This window comes from Nannobrachium achirus, assembly GCF_963921795.1.
Source record: "Nannobrachium achirus genome assembly, chromosome: 10".
In the NCBI taxonomy this organism is placed as follows: Eukaryota; Metazoa; Chordata; class Actinopteri; order Myctophiformes; family Myctophidae; genus Nannobrachium; species Nannobrachium achirus.
Window position 1 is genome coordinate 18,040,385 of NC_137819.1, and position 21,921 is coordinate 18,062,305.

Here is a 21,921-nt window from a genome sequence, read left to right on the forward strand (position 1 = left end):
TGGTTTTTAATGCGAGCGCCTTGGCATTTTCAGACAGAAGAAAAAAATCCAAGCGAGCAGTGGTGTGTGTGTGTGTGTGTGTGTGTGTGTGTGTGTGTGTGTGTGTGTGTGTGTGTGTGTTGTGTGTGTGTGTGTGTGTGTGTGTGTGTGTGTGTGTGTGTGTGTGTGTGTGTGTGTGTGTGTGTGTGTGTGTGTGTGTGTGTGTGTGTGTGTGTGTGTGTGTGTGTTTGTTTGTGTGGCCGTGTGTGGCCGTGTGTGTGTAGCAGTTCATTTCAGGGTCGGTCGCGCGCATATGTGGGTCAGGGTTTCCGTTTCCTGCCGGCCACCTTGGCCGGCAGGATTATATTTTACGGGCCAATCAATTAATTTAGGCTAAAGTGGGCGCAACTCAAGCAAACCGTTTGCGCGCCCTGCCACACATTGGCCTACAAATTAATAAGTTAATAGTATATGATTTTGGCTTCACGTCTCATTAAACCGTAATATGCAAACATACAACCTTTGTTTTGTTTTGTTAATGTTATGTTATGATGGCGCAAGGAAGGTTGACTTGCCTCTGTTGCTTTGACCACCACAATGATGGCACCACATCCATGTGATCAGAAAGTCATGTGCCTGCTTGTATAATATCCATGTGATTCCACAGAGTTCGGGTCCCTTTTTTATTATCTTCTGGGTCCAGCTTGGTCCAGATTACCTCTGAAGAACTGTTGTGTCAGACTCACAGAACATGATACAATTTTAAAATTATGATAGGTTTTAATGGTTGTAGCCTTACTACTTTAGCCAAATAATTATATGAATAATAGGATTAAATGATAAAATAGCCTAAGAGCCATTTTCCCAGCCGGCCACGGTTTAACCGGTCAATGGCCGGTAAATACCGGCTAACCGAAATTCTGGTGTGGGTGTGTGCGTGCATGCGTGTGTGTGTGTGTGTGTGCATGCGTGTATGTGTGTGTGTGCATGCGTGTGCGTGTCTGTGTGTGACTCAACAGCGCCACTTGGTCACCAGCGGGATTGCATCTCAGTCTACAAAGTAACATGGATAGATAGTATGATGGAAAAATATTAATCCAGTCGGGTGAAGTTGACAATTTATTGAAGAAAGTTCAGCAACAGAGAAACAGAATACACCGCATCAGAGATCTGGCCTTCTGGCCAGAGCTTACACCCCGTGGGCCAGAAGAGCTCCTGAAGTGTCATATGGGACACCTCTTGTACACATAGATGCTCTCCATAAATGGAGATAGAATAGAAACATCTATACTCTATACTAAGACCATGTAGTCACACTTTAGGACAGACTATTATGCTGACACAGAGAAGTAGAAGTCACAGGAGGATGTCAGTTGTTGGATTGACAGCTGCAGGTAAATCTAAATTTGTGTGAGATTTGATTTACTGTAAACTAAGTTCTACAACGTTGAATGTAAGTAGGAAATACACATTTGACAGTCTATAAATATTTCTAACAACTATTTCTACGACAATAGTAACATAGATAGTAACACACGGATACAGCCACCTCTTTATCTGTGTCACCACCGCAAAAAAAAAAAAAAAAAAACACTGGTAAGGTCCCTACGAAGTGTCTGTTGAACTTGATGTTGGAACAGATGATATCTGCACTGCTTTAAATCAATCAGTCGTAAACTCTCCCTGTCTTCTCATTTACAGACGGTCCCCTCCCTGACCCACCATTGTCGAGACCCCCAGGACCAGATGGTAAGAGATACATTTTACGTCAGGTCTTACTCATTTTGGCTGTGACTTGGGCCCATGAGTTCAAAGATTTTAAACCTTATCCGATTGAATACGATTTTTAAATTGTTTATTTTTGTGATACAGGATCAGACAATCCAGCCAATATAAAATGATGTCCTGGTATTTCTAATAAATTCAGGATAGGATCACCCTGATCCAGATGCAGACTTTTCAAGATGACCAGATTTAGATTAAAATGTTTCCTGTTCTGATTCTCATAATAGTAAATAAAGCAATAGTAAATAAAGCACTTTACAATAATGACCTGTTATAAAGCATTTATAAACATTTATGAGCTGTTTGTAGATGAGTATAACCATGAACAAACTGTTTGTTGACATTCGCAAAGGTTTACTTAAACATTTATAACTATGGTTAAACATCATTTATACATTATTAGTAAGTAGTAAACTATTCATGAATAAGCCATTTATGTACATTTGAAAATGATTATTACATCATATATATAAGCTATTTGAAGATAATAAACTAATCATTTACAAGCTATTTATATACGTTGGTCAATTATTATGAAATGGAAGATTATATAATAAACGGGTAATTATTGCGACTGTAGGGAGCAAGTTTACTATGAGAACCGTCACAGCTTGACCGTATGTATGTATACATGTATGTGTAACGCCTGACACTGTGACATCACAGGTGACATCGCAGTGATGTCAGATACTCAGTGCAGGGATCTCCATCTAGGTGACATCACAGTGATGTCACATACTCAGAGCAGGGATCTCCATATATGGGCATAAAAGGGATTCTGTTAGGGATCTCCATAGTCCATATATGGGCATAAAAGGGATTAGTGATGTCAGATACTCAGAGCAGGGATCTCCACATGTGGGCATGAAAGGTATTCTGTTAGGGATCTCCATATATGGGCATAAAAGTGAGTGTATCCCAGATTATGCCCTGTTAGGAGAACCACACTAACAGAATCCATATATGGCCGAGACAGATGGTGCCACCAGGTAGCTTTTCTCCCTTAGGCGTCTTACTGGTTGTAAAGTGCTACCAGAAACGGTAAAAATTATGACAACATTGAAAGTTGTCCGTCTTTAGTGTGGAGGAGCTAGCTTCTCTTCTCTGCTCTTCTCTCTGTCGCACTGGTCTGGTATTGAGAAGCTGCCTTTTCAATGTGTGTATCTGTGCAGCAACAAGCAGTTAAGCTATCCCCGCCTCAACTGATCTGCAAGCCCACAACGCGTCACTAACGCGGTGTGGGCTGGCTTGTAGGCTAGCTTTTTCCCCTGAGCGACACCATTGTACATTGAAGCAAAAAAACAGGTACTAGCAATATGGCCATTATATTCGCGCAGTAAGAAGTTGTAAAAAAAAATAAAACACAAAATGAACCTAAATTAAAGCCACAACTCTTAACTAATTTAGTTGGTTTCACTTTTATTTTTAGCCTGTTATACGTAGCATCTGTATGTGTGCACATTGGTGTTTATTATTTTACAACTAACTATACATTATTTATATTATAGCCTTGCTGCAGGCAGGCCAGCAGCAACGCTACCCGGGCACTATGCAGCAACAGGCGCATGCAGCCCTCCAGCAAAGGATACAGCATCAGATGCAAATGCAGCGGCAAGCGCAGCAGCAACAACAACAACAACAGCAACAACAGCAACAGCAGCAGCAGCAGCAGCAGCAGCAACAGAGAGGCAACCATGGGCTGTTCCAGTCGTCACAGGGACTCCAGCAGCAGCAAGCCCAGCAAGGCTTCATGCAGGGTGGGCAGGGGCAACCAGGTGTGCCCCCATCATCTCAGCCCCAGCCTGGTGGTGGAGGTGTGGGTGTTGGTGGTCCCCAGCAGCATCCAGGAGGGCCCCAAGGTGGGCCAGGGCAGACAGGCCTGCAGCAAGGCTACCCGGGCACTATGCAGCAACAGGTGCATGCAGCCCTCCAGCAAAGGATACAGCATCAGATGCATCTGCAACAGCTGCAGCAACAACAACAACAACATCAACAGCAACAACAGCAGCAGCAGCAGCAACAACAGGGGGCCATGCAGCCAGGACAAGGACAATAAATGGTCAGTATGAATCCACAGTTAAGATAGCTGTTCATGAGTAGACATCGGCAGCAGCAACAGCAGCAGCAGCAGCAAAGGGAGGATATATACTGTATAATTTTATAGTAAGATATGATGCAGGGACGGCTGCAGGATGAAATGACTAAGGGCTCAGTTGAAAATTGAGAGGGGGCACACATTTCCTATATAGGCTAATAATACTGAACATTCTTTTTATTATCTATAATGGCTACAACAGATGCCAGTTTTTGGGAGTGACTGCACTACAAGACTAGAGCACTAGCCTGAGTTCCAGCCTGACTCAACTACACCCCCTGGTGGGGGTAGGTTTTAGTTGAGTCAGGCTCATGCACCAGCAGCATCATGCCAGTCATTCATATGAACATCTCCGCTGCTGTGTACCCACTAAACTAGACCAAACTGTCTGTAATCCTGTAATGCCTGGTGTTTCACTGTTTACTGAACATTACATGGTTAAGTTGGTTAACAACACAATAGCGGTTATAAAATAGGCTAAAAACACTGAGTGGCGTAAAATAGCATATATTTAACTAAAGTGTACAATCTGCAAACTGTGAATAAATTATTCAATCAATCAATCAATCAATCAATCAATCAATCAAAAAGCTATATCACAAAATATGCTATGTGTTTGTTTTCTCTCACTGAGAGAGTTGCAACATTTAATTTCTGTCAGGGAAACAAGCCCAAAAGAAGCAACCATTTTCACCCTTTAGCTCTTTTACATCAGCTAGTTTCAGAAAGTCGCTCATAATAAGCAGAACTGGCAACAAGAGACTTCAAAGAAAAGCAAGACCAAAGTCGCTTATAATAAACAAACCTGGCAACAGTTTCTGATTGGTCAGTTCTGATGTTGTGTTTACGGTCAAAGTGAAATAGTAGTGGTTTGCTCCACTCAAAAATAATAACTGGCTCACCCCTCCATGCAAAATATCTGGAGGTGACCACATGGACCAATTCGAATAATTTTACAAAAAAACTCTATTTATGGACCCAAATGATCTAAAAGTAGGTTTTAGCGTGTAGCTTGGCCTACATCTGACCTAGATATGGCCTACATCTTGGCACAAATGGCTTAAAGTGTGTTGTGTGCCCTGTGGTCTGAGAGGCCTGTACTAAAAATAAATAAAAAAGTATCAGTCAAACTACAGATGTGCCATTTCACACGTCCTGCCATTGGCAAGACAGTAGATTTCCAGTGGATTTGTAGCGATTTTAGCTATTTTTATGACTTTAAAGTTTAAATCTACTTATGACGGTGGATTCTGCATTTCAAAGGGAATGGAGAGGGAGCTGGAGAGGCAAAAGCAGAGGACGCAGAGGGAGAAAGAGCTGCAAGTGTCCAAGGCCATGGAAAGCCACTATCTGTCTGAGTTCAGTGACAATGCTAGCCCTTTCCCTGACGCATATATTTTTAATAGAGGATGCATTAAGCTAAGCATCACTGCATGCATCCACGGGACACATACAACTCCTTCCTACTATCAATCATTTCACTGCAGAAGCTGAGCTGCATGTGGTGGAGTCTCCACAGCTGTGCGTGCTGGCATTATTGATGAGATGATTGAAATTGTCTTATAAATCCATGCTTATGTCCTTTATTAACTACATACAAGTAGCTATTTGCCAATATTTGATTAAATCAAAGTGTGATGTTGTGATGTTTTCACCGTAGAGATACATATTGCGTGTGTCGTCGCGGGACCCATAAAATAATTCTGGGACCCATTTGAATAACCGCCTGTGGGCCTCGGGACCCATTACATTGAGTGCCGCGCTGCGAGCTTGTAGATCTGCTATTTTTTAAAAGTTGTGAAAATGGTTGCAAATCTTTCAATATATGCATTTTTTAACCGAAGATTTGTAAGCTTGCTTCTGGGAGGCCCCTGGCACTAAATATTTTGAGATGGGGGTCCGTGGCCAAATACATAACATTTTTGGGGTTCTTGACATGAAAACTTTTGAGCACCACTGACATGGAAACATAGGTTTCTTGCACACATCTTCACGATTTTTCAAAAATAACAGATCTACAAGCTCGCAGTACGGCACACGGTGCCGCGCTGTGAGCTTGTATATCTGCTATTTTTCAATAGTTAACATTCATAGGGGGCCCGCAGTGAATCCTTGTACCCAGGGCCCAGAATTTGGTGTGACGCCCCTGGGAGCACATGTAGCTCAGTGAGAGTGTGTGGAGTCACACTATAATACTGTTCATGGAGACCATCTATTAGGTACATCCATTGAGCAGTACATAGAGAGTGAAGGAGAGGCCCTCCAAAGGCTTGTTGAGAAATGTGGGAACAGATATCATGTCTTCAACAATGAGAACAGGGGTGATGACACTCAGGTCACTGAGCTTTTTTTTGACCGAAAAGTTCGGTTTCGGTCAAAGTATGGACAGGCCTTTACTAGAAGCTCAGAACAGGACAAGTAGGGCTGTCCATACTTTCTCCGAAACCAAACTTTTCGTCGGAAAGGTCCGGTTAGACTACAAAATGACATCACTTGCGAAGATGACACATTAAAACACAATTATATTTGTCTCTGTGATACTGTATTCATCCATCGTTTTCACACACTTAATCATGGAACTAAAACTGGTTCTTCAGTGTGATTTTTAAAAACCATTTTAATGGTTCTAGAATCAACCCTTCTTCTTCTTGCGTATGTCTTTAGATCCTCAGCTCAGTTGTAGCAAGCCATTCCAGTGTCTCGTTGTCCAGGTTCTTTAGGCCTAGGTCACCATTCGGTGGCCGGTGTTTGGGGCAACTGATCAGGATGTGGTCAACAGTCTGTAAAGGGTCTCCACAGTCACAGTGAGCGCTGTCCACAAGGCCCCACCTCTGCATTGACGCTCCGAAGCGTCCCACACCTGTCCTCAGGCGGTTGAATCAACCCTGAACAACTTAAACACACTTCATTAATCGGTTTCTCCCAGGGCTCCTTTTGTCCTTCTACACCAAATCATTTTAACTTTTTAAGGGGCGGCATAGCTCAGGGGTAGAGAAACCTTTGTTAGAGCACGAAGGGTTCCTGAAGGGTTCCCAGTTCGAATCCGGGCTCCCCCTGAGTTGATGTCGAAGAGTCCTTGAGCAAGACTCTGAACCCCTAATTGCTCCCAGTGAGTAGGTTGGTGCCTTGCATGGTTTCCTCCGCCATCGGTGTATGAATGTGTGCGTGAATGGGTGAATGTAATGCACAATCTATGAAAAGCGCCTTGGATAAAAGCGCTATATAAATGCACCATTTATTTTACCATTTTTGTGAGTTTAGATTTCGATAGAGATGGTGTAAGAGCCGTTTTATTATATACTGTAACTCCGTTCACTAGAGGTCATAAGGTCAAGGTTCAAACTATTTTTGACTCTAGCCCATGCTCTGTTTTTTTGGGCTGTAATTTGTTTATTAGTGTTTATACTAAAGCTACATTACGAGTAACGCCAATACTATGTATGTTGAAGAAAATAAATATGTTATTATAAACGGTATGGAAATGACTGGACATTGTTTCTTAAAAACACACACACACACACACACACACACACACACACACACACACACACACACACACACACACACACACACACACACACACACACACACACACACACACACACACACACACACACACACACACACACACACACACACACACACACACACACACAGCTGTCTCAGCTGCCAGATAAAATCCCCATCATCAAACCAAGTGGTTTTGGTCAAATGAAATACTTTGAATGTTTTCACCTGGTGTCCAGATTGGATACCTATAGTGGCATGTGTTCACACTGATTTCTGGCCTGTCCAGATTGGTTTGATCAAGTGTGAACAGCAACAAGGCAACAAGTGCCTGCAGTCTGAACAAGAACGTAGTCTCCAGATGTGAATGGTGGTCAGTGGGTGTCTGGATCTGAACAGTGGAGGTGCAGTCTGGTAATAGGCTCGGACCTCTAGAGCAGTGGTTCTCAACCTGTGGGTCGGGACCCCCAGGGGGGTCCCCAAATTATTTTATTGGGTCCCCAGATGATTAACTTAATGTGCAACATTGTTTTCTCACTCAACTGTAAAAAAAACAACATTAAGTTTAAAGTGTGGGTATCTGCACATTTCTAAAGTGACAATTTAAGGACTTTTTAATACCTCTAAAATGACAAATGAAACATTGGCCAAATTGTCAAATATTAGAGGAAGAAGAAATTGTGAAAATAGCAGATCTACATGTTCACAACGCCTCGCAACGCGAGGCGTTGTGAACATGTAGATCTGCTATTTTCACAATAGAACCGTGTTATACAAAATGTAGTGTCCAAACTCTAAGTGCTCGTCAGGGTGGGTGGGGGGGAGGGGGTCCCCAGTTAAAATATGATAATTTTGGGGGTCACGGCCTGAAAAGGTTGAGAACCACTGCTCTAGAGCAGTAGTTCCTAAACTTTCTTCCTTGAAGCCCCCTTCTATATAGATTTTTTTTTTCTTTTTTTAATTGACAATGTTTGACTGTCATTTGACAATATAAGGGTGCCCAGAAGGGGGCACTGTTATCTCTCAAATATGACTTGCTATGTTTGTTGCCTTTTTGAGCGGTGGTTACACCGTCTCCTATACGTGGCCGTGTGTGTATGCGTCCGTGTCTGTATGTAGCCTGCAGAGCCTGCAGTACCTTTTCTGACCACACATGTTAAGGGAGGGGCGCTGTTGTTCAGGCCAGACACACACACACACACACACACACACACACACACACACACACACACACACACACACACACACACACACACACACACACACACACACACACACACACACACACACACACACACAGACCACCGCTCAGTTCACACGGGTGTGATTTTCTTGTCTCCTAAGCCAGACAAGTATCTCTGAATGCATAGCCTGGAACAACGCCTCTTATAGCCTATTTGTCGTGTGTGTGTGTGTGTGTGTGTGTGTGTGTGTGTGTGTGTGTGTGTGTGTGTGTGTGTGTGTGTGTGTGTGTGTGTGTGTGTGTGTGTGTGTGTGTGTGTGTGTTTGTTGTGGGAGGGGGGGGGGGGATTTACACCCATATACTGCTATAATGCTTCTGTTGCACCGACTGTAGAAGCAATGTTTAAGAAACACAGGATAAGATGATGATTTCCTTTGTGCAGGCATGCGTGAGTAAAACAGCTTTTCATACCTGATATCACTTTTCCAGACGCGTACAATAGTCATGTTATCACAGCTGTTTACTTATAACTCATCCAAAGTACACAGATGTCTGTATTAAGAAGATACAGATAAGTAGGATATACAGATACATATCCTTTCAAATTCTCATATAGGGTCAAGGACACTGATTGGCATTAATAATGAATCCTTTAGTCATACATTACTTGAATTAAACTTTATGGAGATGCTTGAAAGGTCTTGACATTTCTTCCTCCCCTCTACCATATATGGAGTGTCAGTTACACTGTACATAGAGGCGGATCATTATATGGAACTGAAATGAAAGTAAGTAACATTTTACCCACGGCGACGACAGTGAACTGAACAGTCTGGACTACATTTACACAAGACATAACAAAGTGAATAAAGGACCAAAGTTCATGTAAGGTAAGAACGTGTATTATATTACAACCGCTTGGTTCACACATAAACACTTTATTATTGTCCATGTGGACCAAGATGCAAAATGTGACATATTGGTACCATGTGGGTGGGCAACTTTTATTTCTTTATTTAGATTTTGTGGGGGCTTTGCAGCAGTGGTGTAAAGTAAGTAGGACTATAGAACGTTTTCCTGAGCGCTCCCCTGTAGAGAACGCCGCCGCCATTGCCACGGTGTAAACAGCAGCCAGTGGTGGAGTAGAAGTAACATGATTGAAAATGGGAAATACTCAGTACAAATACTCAAAATTGTACTTAAGTACTGTACTTAAGTAAATGTAGGCTACAAGTTACTTTACACAACTGCTTACACGGCAGCTAATGACAGCGGCGGCCTCTCCAGGGTGTCGCTCAGGAAATCGGTCTATGTTAGTGCGAGATATTGTGAGCTTGTAGATCTGCTATTTTTATACATTTGAAGAAAGACGTGTGAAACGGGACATTTTGCATTACTTTTTGTACTATAAGTACATTTTGATTGCAATACTTTACTCAAGACAATTTTGAATTTCTGACTTTTACTTGTAAGGGTGCCCTCAGACCAAAATACCTATGAGAGTGGAATCCACGTTCCGCCAATGCATTTCAATGAGAAGGGAGCGTTTTTTGCAGAAGTCCTCTGCTGGCATGAAACCGCTTCACTCTCATTGAAATGCATTGGCGGAACGCGGATTCCACTCTCATAGGCATTTTGGTCTGAGGGCACCCTAACAGAGTACTTCTGCAGTGCACTATTGATACTTTTACTTAAGTAAACAAGTATTTGTACTTGTTCCACCCCTGCTTTGTATTGCAGTACATCCCTAGATTAGGCTGTTTTGACGTGATGGACCTGTGCTTCCCAAACGTTTTAGCCTGAGACCCAAAAGAGACATTTCTCCCCAGGACTCAAACTATAGTGTAACAAGCAGATCTACAAGCTCATGGCACGGCACAGTGCGATGCGTTGTGAACTTTTAGATCTGCTAGTTCCACTACTTCTTAGAGTTTTTTTTTTTTTTTTTTTGAGATAATTTCTTACATTTATTTATACATTTATTTCATTTTTTGAAAATCTTCAGGGAAAAAAAAAATATTTTTTTTATATGGACACCAGTCACCAGACTTTGGTTGCAGCCTGAAAAAGGTTGCACACGGCACATCACCATTTTGTGCAGACTGCAAAGCAGAGCAGTTTGCAGCGCTTTCTGTCTTCATGTTACCAGGCAACCAAAATGGACACTTTCAGGCTCCCGCCCGAATCACATGAAAGCCATTTTTTAAACAATATGTTGCTGCCTGTTCACCAGTTCGCCATCGTTACTTGGCCACTTTTTAATATTATAATACATATTTATTTAGTTTCTATTTCATTATTTTTCTTCTTGTTCTTCCTTTCTTATTTTCTTAAAAAAAAGAAGGGAAAAAATCATAAGTCTCTAAGGTTTTGACATTTTTATAATAACCTATTTTTTCGGTTACTAATAAGTTCACTTGAAGGTCCTTAAATGATTGAATGACATTAGTCGTTCCACTCCGGAAATGACAGTTGACAGCAAAACAGCACAGAGCAGAGGATGTGGTCACAGTGGAGGCTTTACTTCATGTTTAGTGATGAGAAAAAGCAGATATGAAACCATCAACCCTGTGCCTCACAAACAACATCCTACCTCTCGGCAGCCACCATGTCTGCATGTCTCTATACCAGTATTTATCAAACATGTCAAGGACCCCCTACTAATATGTACTTGCCCGTTCATCCCATCTGAACACATTGTGTGCCGTGCTACAAGTTTGTTTTGCTAATAGACGGTGGACATGGGTTTAAAGTGGTTTGAACTGATTTAGATGGTGACATTTTCATGGTGACCCCCTGGAACCCATTCAAGGACCCCTGGGGGTCCATGGACCCCACTTGAAGAACCTCTGCTCTGGTACAGTAACTGGAATAGAACGAGGGCACCTGGGAATTCTGGGCCCTGAATTTATTTATTTAAAGCAGCACTATGTAACTTTTTAACAACTATATAGCATATTATGTCCCACAAAATGATAAAGTTAAATGTTTAAGCAATAATAATCATCCTTCCATAAATGTATATAGACTCAGTCTATATACAGTCAAGCCCCTGCCAGGGGCTTGACTGTATTACTATATTTAAGGGAGACAGTGAATTTCATCCTGGCATTTATGCCATGGCACAGAGGCAAAACTGGCCAATCACAGCGTGTCCTTGCCACACATGCTTGCAGAGAATCTTGGGTAATGAAGTCGAAAGACATTGGCTGCCATGTTATATGTGTCCAAAGTGGCCACAGATACCCTGAACTAGTAGTACATAGTGATGCTTTCATATTTCTTACGAATATATTTATTTTGTAGCCTATTCAAATTAATAAATGGGGGAAACTACTAGTCTCGTAAACCAGCCTCCTCTGGAAAACTACATTTCATTTACTCTCTAAATGAAATGGGGGGGATAATTGAGTTGTCAGTGTGAGTGCAGTGTGTGCGCTCTGCGTGCCCAAAGTAAGAAGTTGCAATATAGAGTGCAACCTACTTTCATTCTTGCAATTCATTGTAAATTGTTTTCCGAAATGTGTAAAAATCATGGTTTTATGTATATTACATTTTGGAGGGGAAAAAATACCAGTTTAACATTGAAGTACCCACAAATGCACTAGACCTGTATTCCATACAGTAGATAGCTGCAGTGTCTGCGCACAACCGCTGACACAAATAGGTGCTGCTCTGAGAAATCGGTCTAGGTATGTATACAAACATACTCGGAAACAGAGACAATATTCTGTTTTCCATGTCACCTGTAGGTACAGTGTGAGCATATCATTGTGGCATGTCCAGGCCTGGAACTTTGTCATTCTAGGTGCAAAGCCACTTGCCTTTGGTGTTGTAACCTTTTGAGGGCAGGAAGGACATCAAATGAATCGAATGATTTTGATTTGAATGGGATAAATGTTTACAAAGTTTTGTTTCACAAAATAATGTAACAACAGTATAATTTACACTTAGCCAATAGTTGTAGAAACTACTGAGTCAAAGTTCAAACAGTCACTAACCCATTGGTTCTCTAAGTGGGGTCTGGGGACCCCCAGGGGTCCTTGGAGAGGTCCCTTGCATACCATAATTAGTTAACCCATTTAGAACGGGTACACATTTTGTGTATCATTATTTTATGCTTTAACTATGGTGCCGCGCTGTGAGCTTGTATATCTGCTATTTTTGAAAAATCGTGAAAATTTGAATTTTGACCCGATTCTATAAGTGTCTTTTGAATCCTTCTAAGATTTTTGAAAAACCTATGTTTCTATGCCAGCAATCTGGCCAGCCATCGTCAAAGAAAAGGTCCTTTTCACTCAACTGGAGCTCAGTTAGTCTGTTCTTGAGAGACTACAATGTCGGTGGTTCTCAAACCTTTTCATGTGAAGGACTCCCAAACTGGCTTTTTATTTAAATGTATTTGGCCACGGACCCCCATCTCAAAATATTTAGTTCCAGGGACCCCCCAGAAGCAAAATTTGAGTTACAAACGTTCACTTTAAAAACACATATATTCAAAGATTTGCACACATTTTCACGACTTTTAAAAAAAATAGCAGATCTACAAGCTTGCAGCGCGGCACTTGGTGCCGCGCTGTGAGCTTGTAGATCTGCTATTTTTCAATAGTTAAAGCATTCAATAATTCTAGGCCTAAATGGCCAACCTGAGGGGCCTCATGACCTCCATGAAATGACTGCCCCCATGATCCTATCACCACATGATAGTCGGCAGTGGCTCAGGGGTAGAGTGGCTGGTAGAGCGGCCACTACACTCCCCCGGAGCTATCTATTACCTAGCTAGTATAGAGTCCTTGAGCAAGACTCTGAACCCCTATTTGCTCCTGGTGAGCAGGTTGGTGCCTTGCAAGGTTTCCTCCGCCATCGGTGCATGAATGTGTGTGTGAATGGGTGAATGTAACGCACAATCTATGTAAAGCGCCTTGGATAAAAAGTGGTATACTGTATAAATGCACCACCCAATGCAGGGGGTGGAGGAAGTAACCAGGGTGCGCACTGGGAAGAAGCTAGATTCCATCTTGGAGAACTCCTCCCACCCCCTCCATCTAGAGATCACCAGTTACTGGAGTAAGAGAGGAAACGACCGCTTTACCTACCCAGTACGGAGATGTGAGAGATTAGGAAAATCTTTTGTACCGGCTGCCCTTAAGCTGTACAACGAGACACATAACGGACGCTTGAAAAGGTCTCCCTTCCTAACTTAGACTTACGGAACCATTGCTGTATTGACTCTAAGGAACAATTGCTGTATTGACTTTGAACTCTAAGGACCTTCCAGGAAGAGTGCTCAGGTGCGCCTTGCGGTGACACGCTTCCTAGTTTCTTCGTTTTTTCGCACTGATTTTTGACACTGCACTATTAGGTTGTTAGTGTTGGTAGTTTCTGAGTATTTTTGCTTTGTTTAACAATGACAGTGAGATACTTGTTTGCACTAACTAGCATTGACTGCTATGGTCTCTTTTGCAAGACACTTTATGTATATATACTTATATATTATTCGCCCCCCTCTATTGATGCACCTTCTCCTTATTGGTACTGTACTGCTCTTGTCTTTGTTTTGTTTTTTTCCCTCTTATCTATCTTTCTTACGTCTCTGTAACTTTGTAAATAACTGTATACTGCTGTGCTACTACTGGACAACTAAATTTCCCCCTTGGGATAATAAAGGTATCTATCTAACATGATTCTACACTTGATTCAGGAGCACATGTCTATTGAAATGTTACACGTGCTGTTGGTTATTGGTAATCAAATCATACTCCAGGACCATGACTATGGCAGTGTGGTTCTCAAACTTGGGTTCGGGGACCCCCAGGGGTCCTTGTGGGGTTCCAGGTGGCTCTCAGCTAAATATAAAAACATATATATATATATATATATATATGTATATATATATATATATATTTAACCACGTTTAGCCTAGATACATTCTCTTTTCTACAAGCTCACAATGTATTGCATTATGAGCTTGTAGATCGGCTATTTAAAAAAAACAAAAAAAAAAGAATTGAGGAAAACGTGGAAATGTTTGTGAAACATTATAACACAAATCTTGTGTGGGGTCCGTGGCACATCATTTCAGATGGGGTCTGCTCCTAAATACATATTAATGTTGGTGTTAATTTGAGAGAACAACTGCATCCATGCATTTTAGAATGAATGGCTTTGATAAGTAGATTTGTGGTGTGTTTAACCTATAAGCTAAACTCTCTCCTCTCTATGGTGTATTAATGGAATGTGCTTTCACCGGGTCAGTGGTTGTATGTTAAAGGAGTAATTCACCCCAAATTCACCCCAAAATCTTTTTTTTTCTATTGATTACTCACCCCATGGAGACTTGAGTTTAATAATATTGTTTTGTATTTGTCGCATTCCGAAGACAAAAAATGTATGTACCCCCATTATCCAAATGCATTTGGGTCTCCATCCGGAATCAATGGGGGTACATTTATTGTAATACATTTTTTGTCTTATAGGAATGCAAAAAAAAAATATATATATATATATATATATATATATATATATATATATATATATATATATTATTGAACTCAAGACTCCATGCGGTGAAACTCAATAGAAAAAGGTCATTTTGGGGTGAACTAACCCTTTAAACTGTGGTGTTTACTGTACAGTAGCTCAGTGGTTCTCAACCTTTTCAGCAGCGACCCCCCAAAATAATCCTATAACACCCCCCCCCCCCCCCCCCCCCCATACTGAATCCACACGTTTTGTAAAACATATCCTACAACATTGTTATAAACATGGTAGATTATGTTAATAATACACTCATCCAACATCGTCCATGCAACCACCACTGTAGTTTTAGGCATTATATAAATAAATGTTATAATAAGTAAAGTAACAACAGCATGGTTGTTTGATTTTAGATTCTGTAGTCTAGTAGGACACCTATTGGTTGACTAGAGGTACTGCATATAGTCCAGGTTGCAGTTACTATGTGATGCACCAGGCAAAGCTCTGTCGACCTGGCTGACGGTCACTTCTTGCCCTTACGACGTGTTAGGCTACTTATCCTACTGACTCACTCACCTGCCAGTGAGAAGCCCCCACCGGGAGGACATAGAGCTTCCCTGCTACCCCTCCTGCTCAACACTCCCTGCTGACAGGAGCGACCCCAGCCTGTAGGGTTACGTGCAGACTGTGCAGTGACAAGTGTCAGGCTGGTTTCCCTCCCCTGAACACAGGCCAATTGCGTTCGACAAAGCCGGATGCACCACCGTGGATTCGAACCCCCAACAGCCTCGATCTGTGGTGGTGGGCTGGCACTTTACAACTGCGCCACCAGAGCGCCTCCACACATTCAAATTGTTCATCGCAATTATTTGTGTGACAATTAATCGTCAAGTGAAATGTCATGATATTTAGATACAGACCCAATTTTGCACGTAATAATGTGCATACTCCACCCATTCATAATAGTCCACACAACAGTATGGACTATGTTTTTACTTTAAAACACAGAAAAGTGGTAAAGGTGCAGTGAACTGATGTAAAGGTCTGGTCCTAGAACCTGGTCCTAGAACCTCCCTCCTTTTAAGAGCAGCACACGCTCCTTATTACTATAGGCCAACTATCACATGTAGGGCTTTTAGTCCAGTAAAAATAAAGCTGAGGTTGGAAAAAATTGTGTTATTTAGTTTCTCAACTGATTCTGACAGGAAATTAGGTCTACTAGCCAGGATAAAAAATCTACCATGATCTGCTCACTGCAAATACCCACAGTGGCCAAATCAAGTTGGGCTCCCATCGACTTTCTATACAGGAGGAAAATACCCAGAAAAAAAATCTGCTTTAAGTAGGATGTGAGGGGGCACGGTGGCGCAGTCAGTAGTGCTGTCGCCTCACAGCTAGAAGGTCCTGGGTTCGATTCCCGCCGGGGGACACTGTGGGTGCTGGGGGCGTGTTCCCTCCTCCGCGTCATCAGTGCCCACACTGGGGTTGGCAAAAGGGCCTTTCTGTGTGGAGTTTGCATGTTCTCCCCGTGTCTCCTAGGGTAGATACCCTCACAAAAACATGCAGTAATCCTGGTCTCTATAAAGCCTCCCCCTGGCCAGCCGGGGCGCCTGATGGAGGGGAATGGAACTGGTTGGAATAACGTGTTCCTTCCACGCGCTACGTCCAACCGGGGAAGCTCCCCTGTCAGGTGATAAGAAGCGGCTTGCTCACTCCTCATGCATTGAAGGAAGCATGAGCTCAGTTCGGGGCCCTCCCCAGGTTGGCAGAGGGAGAGTAGAGCCCAGGATCACAGCTTAGGCAATTGGCACCGGGTGAAAAAATGGGTTACAAAAATCGTGGGATAAAAATTAAAAAAGAAAAAAAAAGTAGGATGTGAGGGGTCTAACTAGGGGTTTGTCATGATGCTGAATCCATTGCAAGCATTTGTTTTGCACAAAAAACCTTCATTGGCCCCAGAAAACGCCCACAAAACTGATGAAAGTGATGACTCATCACTTTTCATCACTAAACCATCATTTTCTGGGGCCATTTTTAGCCCAAGGAATGTTTTTTGTGCAAAACAAATGCTTGCAATGGATTCAGCATCATGACAAACCCCTAGTTAGACCCCTCACATCCTACTTAAAGCAGATTTTTTTCTGGGTATTTTCCTCCTGTATAGAAAGACTATGGGAGCCCAACTTGATTTGGCCACTGTGGGTATTTGCAGTGAGCAGATTATGGTAGATTTTTTATCCTGGCTAGTAGACCTAATTTCCTGTCAGAATCAGTTGAGAAACTAAATAACACAATTTTTTCCAACTTGAGTGGATTTTTTTCCTAGAATTACTAGACTATTTTGTAGTTGTGTATGGGTTAGATATAATTTGTTTGAATTGTTTAATGTTTATTGTTTATTCTAGACAGTGTTGTAAAAAGTATTCACATTTTATACTTAAGTAAAAGTATCAATACAGCAATATAGAAATACTTCGTTACAAGTAAAAGTCCAGAATTCAAAATGTACTTGAGTAAAAGTATGAAAGTATTGGCATCAAAATGTACTTAAAGTGCCAAAAGTAAAAGTACAAAATGTATGAAAATAGCTGATCTACAAGCTCCCAATGCGTCGCATCGCGACGCGTTGTGAGCTTGTAGATCGGCTATTTTCAAATAGCCAAGAGATAAAATAAGGCTAAAGACAAAGTGGTTAATATATGTTTATATATATATATTATAATGTATAACTGCAAAGTAACTAGTAGCTAAGGTTTTCAAAAAAATTAACAAAGTAAAAGTACAATATATGGATTCGAAATGTAGTGGAGTAGAAGTAAAAGTATTAGAAATTGGAAATACTCAAGTAAAGTACAGATACCTCAAAATTGTACTTAAGTACAGTACTTAAGTAAAAGTACTTAGTTACTTTACACCACTGATTCTAGATCCCCATTAGTGACTGCTTCAGCAGTGACTGTTCTTCCTGGGGTCAAACAGTGCAATTACAAAAGATGAAAAGCCAAAATTATATCCTTGAAACTAACTCTGCTGGTGATTAATACTACATATTGTGGAGGTCTATTCCAATAAGTGATTGCCCTGTACAGCACAGATTCTTTTTTAAGCATCAGTTTTGGGTTTAAGCTGGGTGACAGCACCTCATAGTCTATAGCCAGCCCATAGAGCCCCATTGTGAACCCGGACATTTTGAGTACCCTAAAGTTTTATGTTAGCATAATCACCTACATGGACAATATTTCACCCCTAGTCCCAAGCCATAGCGTTATTTTCGCACTAATCAGTGTTACAGTCACAAATTTGGCCCAGATATAGCCCAGGGTATGCTCTAATTATTTAGATAGGGTGCTCTAGCCGGCAACCTTCAGAGTCGGGAGAATGTTTTCTGCTGGAGTTTCAGTCTGAGTGTATCAAAGGGTGCGTTCGGAAATGCGCACCGGGTGTGGTTAGGGTTAGGGGTAAGGGTTAGGTTTAGGCATAGTTTTACTGAGGTTAAGGTTATAGGGTTAGGGTTGAGTTTAGGCATAGTTTTACTGAGGTTAGGGTTAGGATTAGGGTTGGGTTTAGGCACTCACTACACTGTCTGAGCACACACATGCTGCGAATTTCCGAACGTACCCTTTCCTACACTCGGACTGAACACCTGCTTCTAATGATATCAACGCACTTAATGCGAAATATTCACGTGCTTTCAGACTCTTCAATGCAGAGGTATCCATAGATACAGCATACTAGTATCTCACCAATGCAGAGAAGTATCTCACCAAGGCAGAGATATTAGTAGTAAAATGACGACATCTAGTGGTCAACCTCAGAGGAGCGCAAAAATAAAACCTGAGGTGACTCCCAGCCTCGAACCAGATGCCAAGTGTGCTCTGTTCCCCAGTGTAACGCTCCACGCCACTGACCCCGACGGAGCGGCGCGGTATTGGGCGCCGATGAGCCCCGTGAGTCGCCACCGAGGCGAGCGCTAGCGAGCCGAGTTGCCGCGACGAACGGTGCGAACGGCGCCCAATCCCACTCAGCCGCGTTACCGAGTTATGTGCCGTTATGGACAGAATAGTAAATATTCAGTCCCTCACTATCAACATCTACCCCACTATCCACGTCATAGATAAATGCACAAAAAAGGAGTCATTTCATCCGTTCATTAGCTCAGTCAGTAGAGCACGGATGCAATAAACCCACGGTTTGGGTTCGATTCCCCTGAGGGGCATAATATTCAAGGCGAGAGATATCGGCGCATGCGTACTTCAAAGTAGATACTCCTCCGTGGATACACTGTGGATACTATCTGCGTTCAAACGTCTGAAAAAGGGTGATAAAGTCCGGTTGAATGCGAAGAGAGCAGTCGAAGCCGGTGGACTGAAACACCAGCAGAAAACACTCTCCCCTTCAGAGTCACCATATCGGCCAAATACAACATGGCCGCCACACAAAACGATTTTGACTGTAACATTTGAACCAGATGACGTACAAATGCCATTACAAACACATTGGAATGCTTATTATTATGATTAGGTGTGTCTGGAACGCTAATTTGCATATTTTCCAAGATGGCGGATATGTGAAAACAAGATAACTTTAACTGCTCCTAAACGGATTTCATCCAGGCAGGAAGGAGGGCACGATCCGACTGCTGTTTCATGGGTTTTATTTTATTTTCCCCAAGTAAACACCGTGAAAACTGAAATATAACAAAAAACATTTCTCAATACATGATCAATAAAAACACTCGTCAATGTCCTGGGTGGCAGCCAACTTGCTGCCATCCCCTCAAGTCCATATTTGTTATGTTATATTTGTTAAAACAAATTAAGTTGTACAACAACAATAAGATGCAATAATAAATAAATAGAGATGCAATTAAGAAATATGTTGTACAATAAACAATAAAAGATACCATTACAAAACAAAGAACCATTACAAAACAAAGATCCAATAAACAAAGGAACAATAAAAGGTAGCATACCGTGTGGCCTTTTCTGCCCCAGATATTTAGGAGTAGTTAGGAATGTTTAGCATGAGAGGTCCCTCTCATGCCCTGTACCTCTGGTTTGTTTGTTCAGTCTGTCTGCCCGAGCCCAACAGGTGAGTTTAATGCTAAAGTGATTAGTCACGTGATACATGTCCCTTCGAATGACACAGACAGAACAGCAGATGGCACCATAGCGAGGTCAAACAAACTAATATGCAAGGCAGTACACTGACCAAATTTCAACAACCCGAGAACAATAAAATGTCACAAACCACCAGTTTGGGACAGTTACACTGCCCCCAAAATTGCCAAGATTTGTTACGGCCTAGCAAACTATCTAGGCCGTAGCAATCTGCAATTTTCTCATTGCAACCAGAGTGCCACATAAATGTACCTTAAACCAAAAATAGTCTGAAATTTATTTTATTTCTTTAACTGTACGTCCGTCCGTTCTAAATACATCTCTGTAGCTTTGCGTCAGACCTTGCATTCCTAAATGACTCTATCCCCTTGGATCTTCTTCTTCACTCGTCTACGTTTATTACTTCTTTTCCTCTTTCTTTTTGATCTCAGGAGTCCTTTATCTTCAGTCTGAGCTGAGGAAGCGTCTATAGGGTTCTTCTGTTTCTCCTCTTCGGTTGGGTTCTTAGATGCCAATCTTGGCAGTCCTTTCAGCCACTTCCAGGGGTTTGTTTTCTCCCAGAGTGGCCCCGAGCACTCTATGCCATGCTCGGATTTCCTGTTGGCATTAACTGTACTCAACTTCAGAGTTACAGCCTTTGACTTTGCACACATTGAGGACCCCACTACACTCCAGCCCAAATCGGTCTTAACTGCATATGGCTCATAATTGTCACCTGCTATAACTTGTTTCGGTTGTAGGGCCCTTGCACAGTCATAACCAATAAGGAGTCCAATAGGACAGTCCAGCAAATCCGGTATTTCTTCAGATATACTGTGAAGGTGAGGCCAAAGTTCTGCTGTTTCCCGAGTCGGAATACAGTTCCTCTCCCCTGGTATGTATTCTCGAGTGTATGCCGGTGGCAAGTCAATGCTCTCCTTTGAGAAGTAGCCCCTTACTCGAAGCCCTGTCACCTTTTGACAATTCACTGCTGAACCCTTGTCGGTCATTGTCGTTAGCTTCAATTTGACTGGCCCTTTGTTTGATTGGATCCCTTTTGAAGCTTTCAAATCAATGAACGTGTTACTGCTTTGCGTGTCCAGCAATGCATACACCAAGGTTTCTGGGCTGCCCTTGGTTGCAGATGACAGCCACACAGGAACGATCATCGATGTGCAGTTCTCACTGCCCCCAGTCACACAGCATGAGACTGTTGAAGCTATAGCCTCCAGCGGCTGTGCTGATGCTGCCACTTCTGGAGCTTCTACATGAAGCGGCGATGGATGGCTTCCACCACAAAAATAGCAAGTGGACCGGTTTCTGCAGTTGTTGGAAAAGTGACCGACTCTGAGGCAACCTAGGCACATGTTGTTATCAATGACAAATGTTTTCCTTTCAGTTAGCGACAGTTCTGCAAATTTTCCGCACTTATAGATAAAGTGATCTCGCTTGCAAAATACACAGCATAATGATTTTGTATTTGCTGGAGGGTTTGTTTTGAAATTCACATAGTCCCTTTTTCCACTTTCCACTGTGTTTGGCTGAGTATGTTTGGGATTGAGAGACACTTCAGTTATTGCAAAAACATTCGCTTTTGAAAGCTTTTCTTTCACGGACCCTTCATCCAAGTTTTTCAAGGCATGCAGAGAGGTAATAGGATTGCATGCTGCCCGTGATTCCCTTGCCACAAACTCTGCAAATGCATCAAACTTTGGATATGGCTTTCTTTCATACAGTGCTTCCGTGACGTGTTGATTCCAGCGAGTGGTGGCCCAATCTGGGAGTTTTTGAACTAA

At 42.1% G+C, this 21,921-nt stretch overlaps 1 protein-coding gene across 9 annotated transcripts in view; it reads left to right on the plus strand.

Annotated features, from left to right (window-relative positions):
• The window catches only part of LOC308293413 (uncharacterized protein), a 116,460-nt gene that overhangs the window by 8,954 nt on the left and 85,585 nt on the right, over nt 1–21,921 (plus strand). For 3 of the 9 annotated variants that reach the window (XM_080735918.1, XM_080735921.1, XM_080735914.1), the window contains exon 1: nt 9,382–9,439. The exons of the other annotated variants lie outside the window; for them this stretch is intronic. The gene's annotated coding sequence lies outside the window, so the exon portion shown is untranslated. Of the gene's footprint in view, nt 1–9,381; nt 9,440–21,921 lie in introns of those variants that run through there. 9 annotated transcript variants of the gene reach the window in all.